This window comes from Pleurodeles waltl, chromosome 9 (assembly GCF_031143425.1).
Source record: "Pleurodeles waltl isolate 20211129_DDA chromosome 9, aPleWal1.hap1.20221129, whole genome shotgun sequence".
In the NCBI taxonomy this organism is placed as follows: Eukaryota; Metazoa; Chordata; class Amphibia; order Caudata; family Salamandridae; genus Pleurodeles; species Pleurodeles waltl.
In genome coordinates this window covers 173,401,922-173,423,422 of record NC_090448.1, presented here as the reverse complement: position 1 = coordinate 173,423,422, position 21,501 = coordinate 173,401,922, and positions in this window count along the sequence as shown.

Genomic DNA, 21,501 nt, shown 5'->3' with positions numbered 1-21,501 from the left:
GACTTATTAACTTTCAATGTTTTTGTTTGTTCTCATTACTTAGAGAATACTCATTCAAGGCAGGAAGGCCGCTTTCAGTAACTCAGTCTGAATGAACACAATTTTATAGACGAATGTAACTGAAAGGACTACGGATACGACAAATCGCTACATTTTAGAGTGGCCTTTCATTATTTAAGATCGAGAAGTGTTCTAAAAGGCACGTTTCTGCAACATAGTTGGAAAAGAACTCCAAAAATGTGTAGCCGACAAGAATTTGTTCTGATGTCTCATCGTTTTTCTTTGATAAGTGCATCCCACAAATGCATACTGTGTCATTTTTACACATCGTGTCATGTTGCATCAGGATTTACTACATACCAGCAAGTTCGTTCCCTTGCAGCAGCACTTCATCATGATACACTCAAGGCTGTCTTCTAGTTGGTTTCGAAGTTGTAATAAAAGAAGGCGAGTTATATTTATAAAAGGAGTTAAAATTAAATCGATTTTACTGAAACATGAAGCATGTAATGTCTTAAAATAGCCAGATATCATGATAGGAAACTAAATATTATTGGGTTCGAGACTCTTAGGCGCCGACATTATTCTGTATTCACAGAAACAGATGTTTGTTTGCCCAATAACTGTGATAGTGCTATATGACTGTCTACTTACACAAGGGTCTCGCTCAAACTGACAAAATGCAAGGGAATAAATAATTCACATACTCATAAAATATCTAAGATTTTGCCTCCAACCTTTGTAGTGAGAGCGGTAAAAAATGGCTGAAAGGTATACTTTCCACCACGCGCGGTCATATAATGTCACAGGAAAGAAATATGAATCTAGTGCTAGTATCGTAGTAAGGGTACCATGGGACCTAGCGTGAGCAAGGGAAATGACCCAAATCAAATCAAATCAAATCATTAACATTTATAAAGCGCGCTACTCACCCGTGTGGGTCTCAAGGCGCTACCCACCCCTCCCTGACTGCAGACTGGGGAGTAAGCAATCAGGTGTCAGTGGATTCCTCACCCTCGGGGACCCAGTACACCACTACGCCTGCCGCACCAATGATAGCTATGTCCCTGCCTGCTGTGCGCAGAATTTGAAACAGGCTCTCCATTTAGCATAAGCAAAATTTAAGTGAAACATGAACGGAGTACATGCACGATTTTAGAGACATTTAGGGGGTGATTCTGACCCTGGCGGTCGGTGATAAAGCGGCGGCCAACCCGCCAACAGGCTGGCGGTCCGAAAAATGGAATTCTGACCCTGGCGGGAACCGCCAACAGAGACCGCCAACTTAACACTCCGACCGCCACGGCGGGACAAACAAACAGCGCGGCGGTCACCGCCAACAGCCAGGCGGCAGACAATGTACCGCCCACCCTATCACAACTCACCAATCCGCCACCTTTTCCGGGGCGGGAGCACCGCCGATAAAAACACGGCGGAAACAGACTACGAACGGGAAAACGCTCACCTCTACGCACTCCACGAGGACGGAGGACAGCATGGAACCCGAATTGAACATCATACCTGCTCTCGTCTACCTGCTCATCTACCACGAGTACGAACTCCGCCGCAGACGTCAACGGTGAGTACTGCACCTACGACACACGGGAGGGGGGGAGGAGGAAAGGTTACGGGCACACACATATGCGACCCCCCCCCCCCCCCCAAGATGTACACACCAATGCAGAGCAACAAGTCACAGTGACACCACCCAAACACCCGTAAAAAATACAATCACATAACCAAATTGAGAATAAATATTTATGAACAAAATAGTCTCAGAAAAGTATTATCATCCATCAAAACGTTCTTCTGATAAACAAATTATTTACACAGCAGTGGATAACTGAAGCAAGTAGTCCTGCACATCTTACGAATCCATCATGTCCGTGGGCCAAAGTGTAGCGAAACAAGGGCAAAGCCCACACAGGAGACCTGAGTCCTTTGGAGAGAACACTGCAGGGGCATCTGGTGACAAAACTACAGGCACCTCAGGGGGAAGGGAAGGGGGGGGCACCACAGCCACATGAGTCCACGACGCCAGATCCACGATGGGCCCACCATGGCCACTGTGCCATCCTGGGGAGTGCAAATCCACAGTCTCTCAAGTCTCTACAGGGGGTGGCTTGCCCACTGTGCCATCCTGGGGAGTGCAAAGCCACAGTCTCTCAAGTCTCTACAGTGGGTGGCTTGCCCACTGTGCCATCCTGGGGAGTGCAAAGCCACAGTCTCTCAAGTCTCTACAGTGGGTGGCTTGCCCACTGTGCCATCCTGGGGAGTGCAAAGCCGCAGTCCATCAGGTGGATAAATGTCCCCACTGGACAAGGAGGATGCATGGTGGGCACAGTGAACCCTGAACAGTGCCTGACAGGAAGGGCCCAGCGGAGCGGTGCTTGAGACGGCGGGGCCCAGCGGAGCGGTGCTTGAGACGGCGGGGCCCAGTGGAGCGGTGCTTGACAGGAAGGGCCCAGCGGAGCGGTGCTTGAGACGGCGGGGCCCAGCGGAGCGGTGCTTGACAGGGAAGGCCCAGCGGAGCGGTGCTTGAGACGGCGGGCCCAGCAGAGCGGTGCTTGACAGGAAGGGCCCAGCGGAACGGTGCCTGACAGGAAGGGCCCAGCGGAGCGGTGCTTGAGACGGCGGGGCCCAGCGGAGCGGTGCTTGACAGGAAGGGCCCAGCGGAGCGGTGCCTGACAGGAAGGGCCCAGCGGAGCGGTGCTTGAGACGGCGGGGCCCAGCGGAGCGGTGCTTGAGACGGCGGGGCCCAGCGGAGCGGTGCTTGACAGGAAGGGCACAGCGGAGCGGTGCTTGAGACGGCGGGGCCCAGCGGAGCGGTGCTTGACAGGAATGGCCCAGCGGAGCGGTGCTTGAGACGGTGGGGCCCAGCGGAGCGGTGCTTGACAGGAAGGGCCCAGCGGAGCGGTGCCTGACAGGAAGGGCCCAGCGGAGCGGTGCTTGAGACTGCGGGGCCCAGCGGAGCGGTGCTTGACAGGAAGGGCCCAGCGGAGCGGTGCTTGAGACGGCGGGGCCCAGCGGAGCGGTGCTTGAGACGGCGGGGCCCTGTTCAGCGGTGCTCTTCTGCACGGCAGGGCCCTCTTCAGCGGTGCTTGTCTTCACGGCGGGGCCCTGTTCAGCGGTGCTCTTCTGCACGGCGGGGCCCTCTTCAGCAGTGCTTGTCTTCACGGCGGGGCCCTGTTCAGCGGTGCTCTTCTGCAGGGGGGCCCTCTTCAGCGGTGCTTGTCTTCACGGCGGGGCCCTCTTCAGCGGTGCTCTTCTGCACGGCGGGGCCCTCTTCAGCGGTGCTTGTCTTCACGGCGGGGCCATGTTCAGCGGTGCTCTTCTGCACGGCGGGGCCCTCTTCAGCGGTGCTTGTCTTCACGGCGGGGCCCTGTTCAGCGGTGCTCTTCTGCACGGCGGGGCACAGTTCAGCGGTGCTTGTCTTCACGGCGGGGCCCTGTTCAGCGGTGCTCTTCTGCACGGCGGGGCCCTCTTCAGCGGTGCTTGTCTTCACGGCGGGGCCCTGTTCAGCGGTGCTCTTCTGCACGGCGGGGCCCTCTTCAGCTGTGCTTGTCTTCACGGCGGGACCCTGTTCAGCGGTGCTCTTCTGCACGGCGGGGCCCTCTTCAGCGGTGCTTGTCTTCACGGCGGGGCCCTGTTCAGCGGTGCTCTTCTGCACGGCAGGGCCCTCTTCAGCGGTGGTTGTCTTCACGGCGGGGCCCTCTTCAGCGGTGCTCTTCTGCACGGCGGGGCCCTGTTCAGCGGTGCTCTTCCAGTCAGTGTAGGGAGTCAGACCTGGCCTGGACAACCTGCTCACTCGCCCTCCGAACGTGCAGTGTCAGGTCCCTTCGGAGACGGAGTCCTGGGCCCTTTGGTGTCGTCCCTTGCAGCCGGGATGGGGCGTGTGGGGCTCTCCTGCTCCGCGCTCCTGCTGGCTGGCCTCTCCGCCCTGCTGCCCTTCCGCTCCTTAGATGGGGCTCTCGGGCCCTTGCCTCCCCTGGCTGTTGTGGCAGGTGAAGTGGCCTGAGTCACCTCCTTGGGGGCAGCCGTCTCAGTCCGCTCACGGCGGCCCTTCACTTTCCGGGTCCTCTTGCCTGGGGGGGGGCTGCCAGTCCCCTTGCTGCTCAGTGAAGTGTCACTGCCGCCAAAGGGTGGACTCCATATTCCATGCACCACTTGTACCTTGGAAGCTGGGCTGGTGGTGGCTGAGGTGCCTTTGGGACTTTTCCCAGATGGAGGGGGTGAGTCAGGGGAGGGAAAGAGGTCAACATTTGTGAGGTAATATTTCTTTGGACCAGGGTAAAGGGTAGGAGTAGTGGAGATAGAAGTGGAGGAAGAGGATGTGGTTGTAGGAGAGTCAGGTGTGCTGTCCTTGGGTGCAGGTGACTGAGACGTAGGCTGTCGTGAGGTGGTTGGCTTTTGTTTGGGTGTCTGCCTGCGTTTATGTGTCTTGGAAGAGGGGGTGACAGGCACAGTGGGAGAGCACACAGGGGATGTGTACATGGCAGTGGGGGTGGTGACTGCACGTGTGAGGACTGTAGTGGAGGGTGTCCTGGTGATGGAAGAACGGGCTGATGTTGGTGTGCATGCAGGTGTGAGTGTAGACGTCACAGGGAGGGAGGAGGGAGACGAGGAGGAGGGGGACACAGAGGTGGCAGTGACTGTTGGTATGTCTGCAACTGGGTGTTGCTTGGGTGAATGCTTGTGTGTTCTGTGGTGCTTATGTTTGGATGAGCTGGCCTTGGGTGTTGAGGTGTGTGCAGGCTGGTCAGATGGTGTGGATGGGATAGGCTGAGGAACAGGAGACAGAAAAAAAGCTGGAGGCAGTTAGAAGAGGGAGACTGGAGACAGGGACAATGGCTGCCGTCAGTGCTGAGGCCAGAGAAGTGAAAGCTCGTTGATGGGCAGCCTGACCCGAATGAATGCCCTCCAGGTAGGCATTGCTCTGTTGCACCTCCCTTTGCACCCCCTGGATGGCATTCAAAAGGGTAGTCTGCCCAACAATGAGCGTCCTCACGAGGTCAATGAGCTCCGCACTGAGGGCAGCAGGTGTAACAGAGGCAGGGGCTGAGGTGCCTGGGGCGAAGGAGACGTGCGCCTTCCTGGGCGAACGGGCACGGAGCGAAGACTGAGGGGCTGCTGAGAGGGCGGTGCTGGTGCGCTGGGTGGCGGCTGTACCTGTTGTTGCTGGGGGCACAGATGTTGCCGCCCCGCTAGGGAGCTCCCAAACGAGGACGTGTCCGTGTCGCTGGTGTCTCCACCGGCCCCCGTTGTGGTGCTCCCCTCGCCCTCCGGATCACTGGTGCCCTCGGTGTCTGTGTCAGTGCCCACCGGGGCCTGGTGACCTGCAGCTCCCTCGTGCTCCGACGCCAATTCTCCTCCGCCTGATGATGCTAATACACAAGAAACAAAGAATAAGGGTGGGGGGAGAAAGAAAACAAAGTTGAGTGCATGCCTTGTCAATAGCCTTGGCGGAGAGGACAGACACAGGTGCCTCATGCACTAAGCCGCGAACTTGGGGTACACTACTCTGTACTTCTGACTAGGCCAACAGGTCTAGGGACAACAGACGCGCTCATGGGTGATGTTGGACCATGGATAGCTGCACTTGGCACCCTACAGAGGTGGTGGGTGGGGGCACAGGGCCCTGTCTAAGGGAGGGGACTACACTACAGAAAGCGCCCTGGCCTACTGTCACCCACAGCCCTCCTCCCCCACCCAGACGCCTCCACTGCGCGTATAGATAGGAGAATGTGCTGATACTCACCCCCTTGTGTCTGCTGTGATGTCCTCAAGCGCCCATCCAAATCAGGGTAGGCCACCGCCAGGATCCGGGACATCAGGGGGGTCAGGGTACGACTGGCACCCCTCCTAGGTCGGGAAGCCATCCCCAGCAGTGACTCGGCGGTCTTTCGAGTTCCGCGGCAGATGTCCTTCCACCTCTTCTGACAGTGGGTGCCCCGTCCGGTGTAGACCCCCAGGGCCCGGACGTCCTTGGCAATGGCACGCCAAATATCGATTTTCTGATGGGCGCTCACCTGTTTGACATGTACAGGGTGGGAAAGAGAAAACGTCACATTTCTGCATGTTTGGAGTACATGCCCCCCCTCCCCACCCTTGCCATGTGGCCCATACTCTCATCAGTCGTGTGTTGCATTCCTCATTTTCTCCCCACCCCACCAACTGACAGCCACCCCACTCCACACAGGCATTACCCATTCAATGTGCACTCAGTGTACTCACCTGTTGGTCTGGAGGACCGTAGAGTAGCGCATACTGGGGGAGGACCCCGTCCACGAGTTTCTCCAACTCTTCAGACGTGAAGGCAGGGGCCCTTTCCCCAGTCGCAGCAGCCATTGTCACTTCCAGACCGAGTTCACAGCAGCACTTGCAGTATAGGTCCTCTCCTGTGGATGATCAGGTCTCAAGTGAATAATCAGATAGAAAATGGCGGTCACGCCCGCGGCGGTGCGTACCGCGGCGGTGCGTACCGCGACCGCCGGCGCACATCGTCATTGGCTCCTGAATCCCATAGGGTTCGATGTTAACCAATGCGACTTCGTACAGCGGTCTTCGACCGCCTACCGCCACGGTGTGCCACGCCAACGCATTGACCTCACATCCCATTGTCCCAGTTTAGAGGTCAGGCAGCCGCCATTTCAAGGGCCCACATGGCTTAAATTCTACGGCGTCACACAGGCCTAGGCCTTGCATTTGCACACATACAAACATAGCAGTCAAAACATTTTCGTGTACTGTGCAAGCTGTGTTGTACGTACCTGTGAGTTGATTGACTCAGTGCTCCATGTTGTCCTTCCTAGGCACCGTCCGCAGGGACTTGCGAGGAGAAGTAGGAATCCTCCCGTGTACCGGCCGCTGGTTGACCTGTCGACAATGGAAGAACGCCATATAATACTCCGTTACCGACTTGACCGAGCCACTATACATGACCTGTGTGCCCAGCTGGAGCCAGACCTGATGTCACCCATCCGCCAACCCACAGGAATTCCCCCTCTAGTGCAGGTTCTATCAGTCCTCCATTTCTTTGCAAGTGGCTCATTCCAGACAACAGTGGCCATGTCATCTGGAATGTCTCAGCCTATGTTTTCAAAGATTCTGTCCAGAGTGTTGTCTGCCCTGATGAAACTCATGAGGAGCTACATCATATTCCCAGAAGAGGCTGATTTGGCCACAGTGAAGGGTGATTTCTATGCCCTTGGACATATCCCCAACATCACTGGTGCCATTGATGGGACCCATGTGGCATTAGTACCCCCAAATGACGATGAACAGGTGTACAGAAATCGGAAAAATTACCATTCTATGAATGTGCAGGTTGTCTGTTTGGCAGACCAGTACATCTCCCATGTAAATGCCAAGTTCCCTGGGTCAGTGCATGACGCGTATTTTATGCGTAATAGCAGCGTCCCCTATGTGATGGAACAGCTACAGAGACAGCGTGTGTGGCTAATCGGTGACTCTGGTTACCCCAACCTGCCGTGGCTATTGACCCCAGTGAGGAATCCCAGGACCAGGGCAGAGGAACGGTACAATGAGGCCCATGGGCGTACTAGGAGGGTCATTGAAAGGACCTTCGGCCTCCTGAAGGCCAGGTTTAGGTGCCTGCATATGACAGGTGGATCCCTAATGTACTCACCAAAGAAGGTGTGCCACATCATCGTGGCCTGCTGTATGCTTCACAACCTGGCTTTGCGACGCCAGGTGCCTTTCCTGCAGGAGGATGGTCCAGATGGTGGTGTTGTAGAAGCCGTGGAGCCTGTGGAGAGTGAAGAGGAGGAAGACGACGGTGAGGAAACAGACAACAGGGAAGCTGTCATACAACAGTATTTTCAGTAGCACACAGGTAAGATTCAGCCACGCCATTTCCCAGTTACTTAGAGCCTCATGCATCTCAACTTTATGTATTTCCCCCCAGCTCTTTTAAATAACATATTCTTTTTCCCTTCCCTTCTCAGTGCTTATTGAGACACATATCCCGACTTCTGCTTGGTTTGGCCATGTACTACAGCGTATTGACATTGGTATGTTGTCATCACTAACTGACATCACATATTGTGAACTGTTATGTGTTGTACGATTTTTTGAGAATACAGCATGACTCCAAACGGTTTTCTGTGCAATAATTGTTTTATTTTGTGTGCTCAGATAATGGTACATTATATGATGATGGTGATGGGTGGGGGTGGAGTGATGTCCATGGCAGAGTCCAGTTCTCAGTCTGACAGGTCTATTGTCCATATGCCTGTGGAAGGACGGAGCAGGGGCTGTTTGAGTTTGGACAGGGTGGCAATGTGGGACAGTGGGATGACTTCTGGGGGTATCTCATGCTGGCGGTGGTCTTGGCATGCTACTCTGGTTTTTTTTGGGGTCTTAGGCTCCTCTTGCGGGGTGGTTGTTCTTCAGCAGGAGGTGGGGTTCTTGTGGCCTGTCGTTGTGTGTGGGACTCCTGTCCACTAGCGCCGGCCGAGGTGGACAGGCTAGTGACAGTGGCCCTGTGTGGTGCCACATGGTCCCGCAACGTGTCTTCTATCCTGTTGAGGGCCTGGACCATGCTCCCCATGGCGGTAGCGATGGTGGTGAGTTGGTTGCTGAACCCCATGTAGCGTTCTTCCTGCTGTGCCTGTATCTCGGTGAACCTGGCCAGTACCATCGCCATCGTCTCTTGGGAGTGGTGGTATGCTCCCATGATGGTAGTGAGGGCCTCTTGGAGAGTGGGTTCCCTGGGCCTCTCCTCCCCCCCCTGTCGCACGGCAGCCCTCCGAGTTGCCCTGTTTGCCTGGGCCTCTGTCCCCTGGACGGTGTGCCCACTACCACTGCCCCCAGGTCCCTGTTGTTGTTGTGGTGTTGGGTTAGCCTGGGTGCCCTGTAGTGGCAGACACACCGCTGCTTGACCTGTCCTAGAGACAGAGGCATGGGCCCGCTGGGTGGGAGCTGTGCTGTTGTTCCCAGGGGGGTTTGGGTCTGCTGTGGCCTGTGTCTGTGTTTGGGGAACCCACTGCCCAGAGGTCCCCGATGGTCCGGGCTGGTCATCAGGTTCCAGGTCGCCAGAGCTGCTGTCCTCACTGGGGGCCTGTTCCGGGGGTGGGATGGACATTTGAGGACCCTCCTGACCGGTGTGTTGGCGTTCGGGTCCTGCATGGGGTGAGAGAGTATGGTTATTGTTTCTGTGTGTGGAAAAGCGTGCGAATTATGGGTGCCCTTGTCCCCCAGTGCAGGCATTCCCTTGTGGGTGGTGTTGTGAGGGTGGTTTGTGGGGGGGATGGGTATGTGCAGTGGTCATGCTTAGGTAATGGGTGTCCAATGTTTGTGCTGGCATGCAAGGGTTGGTGAGGGGTTGGGTGGGTTGTGCTAGGGATACATTCTCAGGGATGATGTGTGATGGTGGGTTGGGGGTGAGGGTGGGGGTGTGGGTTGGCATGCTGGTGGGGTGGGGGGGATGAAGTATATGAGATAGGACTTACCAGAGTCCATTCCTCCGTGTACTCCAGCGAGGCCCTCAGGATGCAGGATGTTTAATACTTCTTGCTCCCATGATGTGAATTCTGGTGGGGTGGGTGGGGGTCCTCCGCCAGTCTTCTGCAACGCGATGTTGTGTCGCGACACCATCGAGCGCACCTTCCCCCGTAGGTCGTTCCATCATTTGCGGATGTCGTCCCTATTTCTGGGATGCTGTCCCACCGCGTTGACCCTGTCCACGATCCGCTGCCATAGCTCCGCCTTCCTTGCTATGGTGGTGTGCTGCACCTGCGAGCCGAAGAGCTGGGGTTCCACTCTTAGGATTTCCTCCACCATCACCCTGAGTTCTTGGTCCGTGATGCGTGGGTGTCTTTGTGGTGCCATGGGGTGGTGTGGATGAGGTGTGGGGTGGTGTATGTGGTGATGAGTGTGTTGGTGTGTGGTGCTTTGTGCTACTATGTGGTGTGTGTGATGTTGTAGTGTGCCTCTGTGTGTCTGGCTCTCTATTCTCTGATGTGTCTCTCTCTCCTTCGTCTCGGATTTTTGGTCGTAGGGGTTTGTGGGTGATGTGGGTGTGTGTTTTATATTGTATTGGATGTGTGGGAGTGTTGTTTGTATGTGTATCAGGTGTGTGTATTTCAAATTGTCCAATGTGGTAGTGTTTTGTAAAGGTGTGGGTATTTTGACCGCGGTGGTGTGTACCGCCAATAGACTACCGCGTTTGAAAGACCGCCGCGTGGATTTGTGGATCGTAATGGCATGGGCGTATTTCTGTTGGCGTGGCGGTGGAGGTTTGGTCATCTCCAGTTTATCGCGGGCCGCTGATGTGGCGGACTGCAATGGCGGTCGGATTTTTGGAGGTTTGGCAGTTGTGGGTCAGAATGACCGTGGCGGCTGACCGCGGCCGCGGCGGTATTGTGGCGGTCTTCTGACCGGCGGTAAGCGGCTTTTACTGCCGAGGTCAGAATGACCCCCTCAATGTTAAGTATAGGTAAACAACTTAACTGGCTGAATATATATAAATATGCTCCAAAATACCAAAAAGACTCGCACGTTCAAGTCTTTAAATTTAACAACATTTAGGCCCAGATAAAAGTACAAGTCAGGCAGTGCTGCTTGCACTAAAATGCCATAATAGCATAACCCTGAAGCATGGTGCCATGGTACGAAAGTGAGCGAATATAGCCTTGCATGAAATTTGTTTTCGGGGCACAGTATGTTCACAAATGTATACATGCTAAGAACTACTCAATGGTAAGGTACGTAAAATGTATACTTTTGAGGAAACCACGTTACTCATAGAAACAGGCAGGTGCGTCGTGAATTTCCAATTCCCTTAACAGCTCCAGCGAAGTGGGGTTCTTGAAGGGATCCTCTGCCTGCAACTGAAAGACAAAAACGTATAATTAATGCTATAGAAGAATACAGCGCCAAGAGAAGAGCAAGGAAGAATGAAAGATGGGTAAATAGTCAAGGGAAAGAGGGAGAAATACTGAACGGAAAGCAGTCTGAAAGCAAGGAAGGATGAATATGATGGGGGAGTGGTTGGAGAATGAATGGGTGGATGATTGAGTTGGTGAAAGGATGAGTTTAGGGGTAGGTGGTGCCAGTCGTCAATTGACCCCCCTGATGTCCCGGATCCTGGCGGTGGCCTACCCCGATTTGGATGGGCACGTGAGGACATCACAGCAGACACAAGGGGGTGAGTACATTCTCATTCTGCTGACTTTGCGCGCAGTGGAGGTGTCTGGGTGGGGGAGGAGGGCTGTGGGTATCCCTAGGCCAGGGCGATTTCTGTAGGCTAGGCCCCTCCGTAAGGCATGGCCCTGTGCCCCGCCCCCCACCTCTGTAGGGTGCCAAGTACAGGTATCCATGGCCCTGTGTCATCTATGTGTGCAGTTGTCGTCCATAGGCTTGTAGGCCATGTCCCACGGATTGCGTAGTGGACCCCAAGTGCGCATCATAGTGCAGGGGGCTTCTGTGTCTGTCTTGTCCGCCAACGGTAGCAGTAATCCATGCACTCAACATGTCTTTATTTCTCCTCCCCCCCTTTTTTGTGGTCTTCCTGTTCATGTGTGCATTAGCATCATCAGGCGGAGGAGAAGTGGCATCGGAGCACGAGGGAGCTGCATCTCACATGGCCATGGCGGGCCATGCAACTGACTCAGATTTCACCAGTGAGACAGAGGGAGAGGGGAGCTCCACAGCGGGGACTCGTGCTGATGTCAGTGACAGCGACTCGTCCTCTGAAGGGAGCTCCCTTGTGGTGGCGGCAACATCCGTGCCCCCCGCAACAACAGGTACAGCCGCCACCCAGCGCACCAGCACCGCCCTCCCAGCAGCCCCTCAGCGTTTGCCCCGTGCCCGCTCACCCAGGAAGGTGGGCATCTCCTTTGCCCCAGGCACCTCAGGCCCTGTCACCCCTGCTGCCCTCAGTGAGGAGGTCATTGACCTCCTAAGGACCATCACTGTTGGGCAGTCTACCCTTTTGAATGCCATCCAGGGTGTACAAAGAGAGGTGCACCAGAGTAATGCATACCTGGAGGGCATTCATTCGGGTCAGGCTGCCCATCAGCGATCGTTCAACGCTCTGGCCTCAGCACTGACGGCAGCAATTGTCCCTGTCTCTAGCCTCCCCCCTCCAACTTCCTCCACCCAGACCCAATCCCCTGTACCTCTGCCTATCCCAGACACACCTACAAACCAGCCTGCACACACCTCAACACCCAAGGGAAGCTCATCCAGACATAAGCACCACACATCACACAAGCATTCACACAAGCAACATCCACATGCAGACATACCAACAGCCACTGCCTCCACTGTGTCCCCCTCCTCCTCGTCTCCCTCCTCCCTCCCTGTGACGTCTCCACTCACACTTGCATGCACAACATCTTCAGCCACTACGTCCATCACCAGCACACCCACCAGAACACTCCGCACACATGCAGTCACCACCCCCACTACCATTTACACGTCCCCTGTGTCCTCTCCAAGTGTGTCTGTCACCCCCTCCTCCAAACTACACAAACGCAGGCAGCCACCCACCCAACAGCCAGCCACCTCACGACAGCCTCCAGCCCAAGCACCTGCACCCAAAGACACCAGACTTCACACTCCAACAACCACATCCTCTTCCTCCACTCCCATACCCACTACACCTACCCGTCCCTCTCTTTCCAAATTGCTTTTCCTTTCCAAACTTGACCTCTTTCCTACAACTCCCCCACCCCGTCCATCTCATAAGACTCCAATCAGCACCTCAGCCACCACAAAACCGGGACCAGTGAAGACTGTTGTCCATGGACTGTGGAGTCCCCCACCCTCAAGGGCATCCAGTTCAGCTAGGAGCCAAGGCACGGCCAGCCCACCACCGGAAAAGCATCCTAAGATTGCCAGTGCCCGGCGCGAGCAAACAAAGACCCCAGGGACCAAAATCCCTACATTGGCTCCGTCAGGAAGTGAGGTGCCACCTGGCACACCGCCAAAGGTTGGAAAGGGCCACAAGCGTGCAGGGAAGGGTGGGAAGGGCAGCACGCCCGACAAGTCCGGCAGCAGGCCAGCTGGCCAGGAGGGCCCCACCAGCCCCATTCCAGGTGTGCAGGAGGACACACACAGGCCCGGTACTGCAGCCCAGGAGGGCCCCGCCAGCCACAGCCCAGCTACCCAGGAGGGCCCGCCAGCCACAGCCCAGCTGGGCAATGAAGGACTGCCAGCCACAGCCCAGCTGCCCAGGAGGGCCCCCCCAGCCACAGCCCAGCTGGGCAATGAAGGACCGCCAGCCACAGCCCAGCTGCCAAGGAGGGCCCCGCCAGCCACAGCCCAGCTGGGCAATGAAGGACCGCCAGCCACAGCCCAGCTGGGCAATGAAGGACCGCCAACTCAAGAGCCGCTGAACATGGCAAGGACTGCCAAGGCAAGCACCGCTGAACATGGCAAGGACCACCAAGGCAAGCACCGCTGAACAGGGCAAGCACCGCTGAACAGGGCAAGCACCGCTGAACATGGCAAGGACTGCCAAGGCAAGCACCGCTGAACATGGCAAGGACCGCCAAGGCAAGCACCGCTGAACAGGGCAAGCACCGCTGAACATGGCAAGGACCGCCAAGGCAAGCACCGATGAACAGGGCAAGCACCGCTGAACAGGGCAAGGACCGTTGAACATGGCAAGGACTGCCAAGGCAAGCACCGCTGAACATGGCAAGGACCGCCAAGGCAAGCACCGCTGAACAGGGCAAACACCGCTGGACAGGGCAAGGACCGCCAAGGCAAGCACCGCTGAACAGGACAAGCACCGCTACACTGGGCCCTTCATCTCAAGCACCGCTGCACTGGGCCCTTCATCTCAAGCACCGCTCCGCTGGGCCCTTCATCTCAAGCACCGCTGCACTGGGCCCTTCATCTCAAGCACCGCTCCGCTGGGCCCTTCATCTCAAGCACCACTGCACTGGGCCCTTCATCTCAAGCACCGCTGCACTGGGCCCTTCATCTCAAGCACCGCTCCGCTGGGCACCGCCGTCTCAAGAACCGCTGAACTGGGCCCTTCATCTCAAGCACCGCTCCACTGGGCCATTCATCTCAAGCACCGCTGAACTGGGCCCTTCATCTCAAGCACCGCTCCGCTGGGCACTGCCGTCTCAAGAACCGCTGAACTGGGCCCTTCATCTCAAGAACCGCTGAACTGGGCCCTTCATCTCAAGCACCGCTGACCTGGGCCCTTCATCTCAAGCACCGCTCCGCTGGGCCCTTCATCTCAAGCACCGCTGCACTGGGCCCTTCATCTCAAGCACCGCTCTGCTGGGCCCTTCATCTCAAGCACCGCTCCGCTGGGCCCTTCATCTTAAGCACCGCTCCGCTGGGCGCCGCCGTCTCAAGCACCGCTGCACTGGGCCCTTCATCTCAAGCACCGCTGCACTGGGCCCTTCATCTCAAGCACCGCTCCACTGGGCCCTTCATCTCAAGCACCGCTGCACTGGGCCCTTCATCTCAAGCACCGCTCCGCTGGGCACCGCCGTCTCAAGCACCGCTGCACTGGGCCCTTCATCTCAAGCACCGCTCCACTGGGCCCTTCATCTCAAGCACCACTCCGCTGGGCCCTTCTTCTCAAGCACCGCTGCACTGGGCCCTTCATCTCAAGCACCGCTCCGCTGGGCACCGCCATCTCAAGAACCGCTGAACTGGGCCCTTCATCTCAAGCACCGCTCCACTGGGCCATTCATCTCAAGCACCGCTGAACTGGGCCCTTCATCTCAAGCACGCTCCGCTGGGCACCGCCGTCTCAAGAACAGCTGAACTGGGCCCTTCATCTCAAGAACCGCTGAACTGGGCCCTTCATCTCAAGAACCGCTGAACTGGGCCCTTCATCTCAAGCACCGCTGAACTGGGCCCTTCATCTCAAGCACCGCTGGCCCATTGGTGGAAGGGGCAGGCCCGCATCTGTGTCGGGCAGGGCTGCACGAAGCACTCTGGGCACTAGTCCCCCTCCGGTACCAGTGGAGACTGTTATCCACTTGAGAGACTGTGGCTTTGCACTCCCCAGGATGGCACAGTGGGCACCCCAAACACTGTAGAGACTTGTGAGACTGTGGCTTTGCACTCCCCAGGATGGCACAATGGGCACCCCACCCACTGTAGAGACTTGTGAGACTGTGGCTTTGCACTCCCCAGGATGGCAGAGTGGCCATGGAGGCCCCTCGTGGATCTGGCGTCGTGGACTCATCTGGCTGAGGTGCCTCCCTTCCCCCTGAGGTGCCTGTAGTTTTCCTATCTGATGCCCCTGCAGTGTTCTCTCCGTTGGAGGCAGGTATCCTGTGTGGGCTTTGCCCATGTGTTTTGGCCCAGTGGCCCACGAACAATGGCTGATGGACATATCGGACTGGACAATTTATGTATATAAAGTTATAGATGTGTGAAATATTTTATACTCAGTCTTACAATATAATTCTATATTTATAATCATTTCCTTTTGCCTTTGCATTCTTCCTGGGGTCTGGGGGTGTAACTGTGATGTGTTGCTATGCATTGATATGTGTGTTGTAGTGGTTGAGGGTGAGGGTGGGTGTGTCGCATATGTGTGTCCCCGTAATTTTTTGCCTCCCCCTCCCCTGTGTCGTAGGTGCAGTACTCACCGTTGTCTTCTGCGCCGGCATTCGTGCTCCTGGTAGAGGAGCAGGAAGACAATGGCTGGTAGGATGTGTAGTTCGGGTTCCATGCTGTCCAGATTCCTCGTGGGGTGTATGGAGGTGAGCGTTTCCCGTTTGAAATATCTGTTTCCGCCGTGTTTTTATCGGCGGGGCTACCGCCACGGAAAAGGTAGCGGATTGGTGGGTTGTGATAGGGTGGGCGGTACATTGTCTCCCGCCTGTCTGTTGGCGGTGACCGCCGCAATGTTTGTTTGTCCCGCCGTGGCGGGCGGTGTGTTAAAGTGGCGGTCTCTGTTGGCAGTATCCGCCAGGGTCGGAATTGCATTTTTTTTACCGCCAGCCTGTTGGCGGCTTGGCCGCCACTTTAACACCGACCACCAGGGTTGGAATGACCCCCAAAGTCTCTCAGAATGGCAAGGGATGATGAAGAATGGCGAAGAGTGGTCTAAAAAGTGGCTCACTTCTCCTTGAGTCATGCGGTTATATTAAAACAGTCTAACAAGTCTCTAAATTCCCATTGGGCAATATTTGGTGCATCATTATCTCTGTCCAATAATTCTCCACAGACCTTACTAGAATTTTCACCTAACACAGTTCTCATGCAGTCGATTGGCTCCTGTGATTGACGTCTTCATCGGGTGGAATGTCAGGTAAGAAAAGTTACACTTTACGCTCCAGTCAGTAGTTCCATTGTCTTCTCCTAGTCCAGGTGACCTTGCACCTGTTGCGAATTACACTGTCGCATTCGGCAAGAATGTCTCCTTGAGCAAGTCAGGTCCCATGAGAAAGAATTTACTACAGCTGCACACACATATTTCTAGCTTCTGGAAAAGTACAGATTCATGTCCTTCAGGAAAGCAGCACATTGCACGTTAGAAAAACACAATTAATATGAGACCAGGCAGCTAGGCCCAGCCCCTCGCTAACTAAGGCCTAATGTGTAATTTAACAAATCACTAATACAACCCTTAATGCTAATACAAAGTCCTACATTAATACATTGTTAATTCATCATTAGTCAGTTTCATTAATCATCATATATATTGGTGGCCACTCCCTGTGGGCACATTCCAAACACGTACATTATTTCTACATTAACACATTTCTATGCAGTTCCACTACACATTATATTGCAAGCTTTTCATGTTAATATAAATTCTAAAGGTCACACTCCAACAATCCCTCCTCTGATGACTCTTGTCATCGCACACACTTTTTCCTTACAGTTTGCATCCTAGAATTCCCTCATTTCAATTTTCTCTCTCAATCGTTCCCCTTCTAATTTTGCTCTGAACAATTTTACCCTTTTCTTTTCTTCCCCCCTCTTATTATTTTTCGCCATTTTCAATTTAATCCTTTTGCTAATTTTGCATGACAGCCATAATCCAAATATGCAAGCTATAACAATCAATATTCCCTGTATTATTTTTGCCAATATCCCATGCCAAATCTTAATAAACCAATTTCCCACTTTAGCAAGTCCTTTGCCAACCTTTTTCCAAACTCCTGGCTCTTTCAGTTCCTTCAAATCTGTACTATCTCTTGTTAAGTAAGTAAGCATACTTCTTATTTCATTACTATTGTCAGGTATGTAAGTACAACAATGACGCTCATTAAGCATTTTACAAACTCTGCCATTTTTCGCTAAAAGAATGTCTAAAGCAAGCCTGTTTTGAAGAGTCATACCCCTCTCCGCAGCAAGTTCAGTAACCATCAGGAGTATAGCCCCTGTAAAATTTGTCAGCATGTTATCCACAATAGTAGACAACTTTCAAATCTTTATGGAGTTTAAGATAACTCCCACTGAAGGAATTATCGCCCCAAATATGTCTCCTACTACACCAGCAGCAGTCTCCCTTCTTTGTCTAGTACAATGTAATTCAGACAATTTCAGAAACTTTTTCAAGTCTTCTAATTGATTTATCTTTGGGAAAACTATCCCCAAATAACATGTCCCATACCATCCCTTTGGAAGACGGTAATAAGCATTAAGCCCACGTATATAATGGATCTCAGGGATCGCTGGATCCTGTCCATTTAACATGAACATCCATTTACTCTGAAACAAAAACACATGCTTACATTCACTCGTTCCCACAAACACATTGTCATAGTATGACTTTGGTCACGTTATGCAAAGCTTCCCTATGTGTAGTGCATCTAAAGCTAATTTCCCTTGTTCCCTAATTGCACTATAACTCTCACTACTAGCAAAAGCTCACTGCTGCAATCATTTCTCTAACTTCCGCTTCAATGCCCTCCTTCTATCTTCCGTGTGATCTAAAAAGCTTTTCTCTACAGGTGTGAGTAAACATGTCAAATTATTGCGGTGTGCATAAGATGTACTAATTGTTAGTGTCGCCTCAAAGAATCCCTTTACTAACTTGATGCTATAGTATTTAGCCACACTACTCAAATCCTCTATGATAGGCACATAAGAAAACACAAGGTCGTGGTTGGAATGAAAGCATTGAATCTCTTCCTGGTTATAGACTCTTGTTAGTAACAGACTTCAGCTTATCCCATATGTTAGAGGTAAACTATGATAGGTAACCCCCTCTTGTACCGAAACGGGAATCTGTGTACACACATAACAATCCTTCGCATCCATAGTGTCAACATACTCACTCATGAAGCAATAGAAAACATTAGTCGATAGTTCCCCTTTAGCATTAGTTCCCTCATGCAAATACTTTATGTCTTGCTCAAACCTCTCCCACGCTGTTAGTGCAGCAGCGGTCTCAGGAATGGTAGCATTGTTAGTTCCACTCTTAGCCACAAATGGCCTTCCCACAATCACAACTATGATGAATATCACACACACGACACCCAAACATTTATAACGCCTGCTACCCCTGTTATCATTTCTAATATTAGCCATGATCTGTAAAGAATCAGAAAGTGAAGTATTATTAGTTCAAATAATAAGCAACAGAAGATGGTTGAAACTTATTATTATAAGTTTTCTTTTTTCAAGCGAAAGTCTTTCTTCAGCAATTATTTACAGCTTTCACATTCACTCCCAGGATCCTTTGCAATTCAGGTTAGCAGCTTGTCAAAATCAGTTTTCAAAAGTCAATTCAGGTTAACAGTGACAAATCCGGTAATTTCTCAGTCTCTTTTCTCAGTTTTCTTTAACTCAATTTTCAGGCTCGCTCAGTCTCTCTGGCCAGACTCAGGTACCAAAGTACTGACCTGGGACTTCTCGATCAAAACAAAACACCAAGAACTCTTGTTGCCATTTGGCTGTCGTTGGGTACGCCCATTCAGGACCTGCGTACCTTCTGTTTGCCACCCTCTTCTTTTTCAACTTGCGATCACCCTGCAACTCTCCTTCACTCAGATCTTCTCTCCTTGTTGTATCGACCTCTTCCTCTATTGCATCTTCGACAACCACTTTTCCCTCAGTCACTTGCAGTTCTGGCCCCTTATCTCCTTTTAGTGTCTCTTTGGTCTTTGATTTCCCTTGTGGCAACTCGTCGCCCTCCTCTGATTCTATGGGGTTTTCTCTTGATGGACCTGCAATTTGCCATCACTCTTCCTTTTGTCTCTTTTCTTTACACATCTGCCTTTCCACTTCTCTAATGCTCCCCAAACTTGTGCATTCTGCAGTATCTCTTTGAGGTGTGCCTCATCCCCGTAGACCTCATGTGTTGAAAATCCTTAGGCTCGAAGTTTAACCTCTAACTTCTCTTCAGATGTTTGGTATTTTCTAAATCTATTCCATATTTATCTTTAGTTATCTTTGGGCACAAATACCTCAATTCTTCTTCAGTGTATGACTCTAGCCTGTTCATTCCCATTCTCCCTTCAACTAGTTCATTTGGCTCCATGCCCAACTGTAGGAAAGTACCATCTTGCCTGGCATGTTACCCTCATATTTCACTGTATATATGTCATTTTAGTCTATGTGTCACTGGGACCCTGCCAGGCAGGGCCCCAGTGCTCATAAGTATGTGCCCTGTATGTGTTCCCTGTGTAATGTCTAACTGTCTCACTGAGGCTCTGCTAACCAGAACCTCAGTGGTTATGCTCTCTCTGCTTTCCAAATTTGTCACTAACAGGCTAGTGACTAAATTTACCAATTCACATTGGCATACTGGTACACCCATATAATTCCCTAGTATATGGTACTGAGGTACCCAGGGTATTGGGGTTCCAGGAGATCCCTATGGGCTTCAGCATTTCTTTTGCCTCCCATAGGGAGCTCTGACAATTCTTACACAGGCCTGCCAGTGCAGCCTGAGTGAAATAACATCCACGTTATTTCACAGCCATTTACCACTGCACTTAAGTAACTTATAAGTCACCTATATGTCTAACCTTCACCTAGTGAAGGTTGGGTGCAAAGTTACTTAGTGTGTGGGCACCCTGGCACTAGCCAAGGTGCCCCCACATCGTTCAGGGTAAATTCCCTGGACTCTGTGAGTGCGGGGACACCATTACACGCACTGTACATAGGTCACTACCTATGTACAGCGTCACAATGGTAACTCCGAACATGGTCATGTAACATGTCTAAGATCATGGAATTGTCACACCAATGCCATTCTGGCATTGGGGGGACAATTCCATGATCCCCCGGGTCTCTAGCACAGAACCCGGGTACTGCCAAACTGCCTTTCTGGGGTCTCCACTGCAGCTGCTGCCAACCCCTCAGACAGGTTTCTGCCCTCCTGGGGTCCAGGCAGCCCTGGCCCAAGAAGGCAAAACAAAGCACTTCCTCTGAGAAAGTGTGTAACACCCTCTCCCTTTGGAAATAGGTGTGAAGGCTGGGGAGGAGTAGCCTCCCCCAGCCTCTGGAAATGCTTTGATGGGCACAGATAGTGCCCATCTCTGAATAAGCCAGTCTACACCGGTTCAGGAATCCCCCAGCCCTGCTCTGGCACGAAACTGGACAAAGGAAAGGGGACTGACCACTCCCCTGACCTGCACCTCCCAGGGGAGGTGCCCAGAGCTCCTCCAGTGTGTCCCAGACCTCTTCCATCTTGGAAACAGAGGTGTCTGTGGCACACTGGACTGTTCTGAGTGGCCAGTGCCAGCAGGTGACGTCAGAGGCTCCTTCTGATAGGCTTTTACCTCTCTTGGTAGCCAATCCTCCTTCCTAGGTAGCCAAACCTCCTTTTCTGGCTATTTAGGGTCTCTGCTTTTGGGATCTCACCAGATAACGAATGCAAGAGCTCACCAGAGTTCCTCTGCATCTCCCTCTTCACCTTCTGCCAAAGGATCGACCGCTGACTGCTCAGGACGCCTGCAAAACCGCAACAAAGTAGCAAGACGACTACTAGCAACCTTGTATCGCTTCATCCTGCCAGTTTTCTCGACTGTTTCCAGGTGGTGCATGCTCTAGGGGTAGCCTGCCTCCTCCCTGCACCAGGAACTCTGAAGAAATCTCCCGTGGGTCGACGGAATCTTCCCCCTACAACTGCAGGCACCAAAAGACTTCATCACTGGTCCTCTGGGTCTCCTCAAAGCATGACGAGCGTGGTCCCTGGAACTCAGGAACTCTGTCTAAGTGACTCCCACAGTCCAGAGACTCTTCAGCCCAAGTTTGGTGGAGGTAAGTCATTGCCTCCCCACGCTAGACTGCATTGCTGGGAACTGCGTGATTTGCAGCTTCTCCGGCTTCTGTGCACTCTTCCAGGATTTCCTTCATGCACAGCCAAGCCTGGGTCCGCGACACTCCTTTCTGCAGTGCACAACCTTCTGAGTTGTCCTTCGGCGTTGTGGGACTCCCTTTTGTGACTTTGTGTGGACTCCGGTTCACTTTCCTTCCAAATGACTGTTCAGGTACTTTTGCATGTGCTGCCTGCTTCTGTGAGGCCTCCCTGAGTTGCTGTGCACCCCTTCTGTCTTCTCCTCCAAGTGGCGACATCCTGGTCCCTCCTGG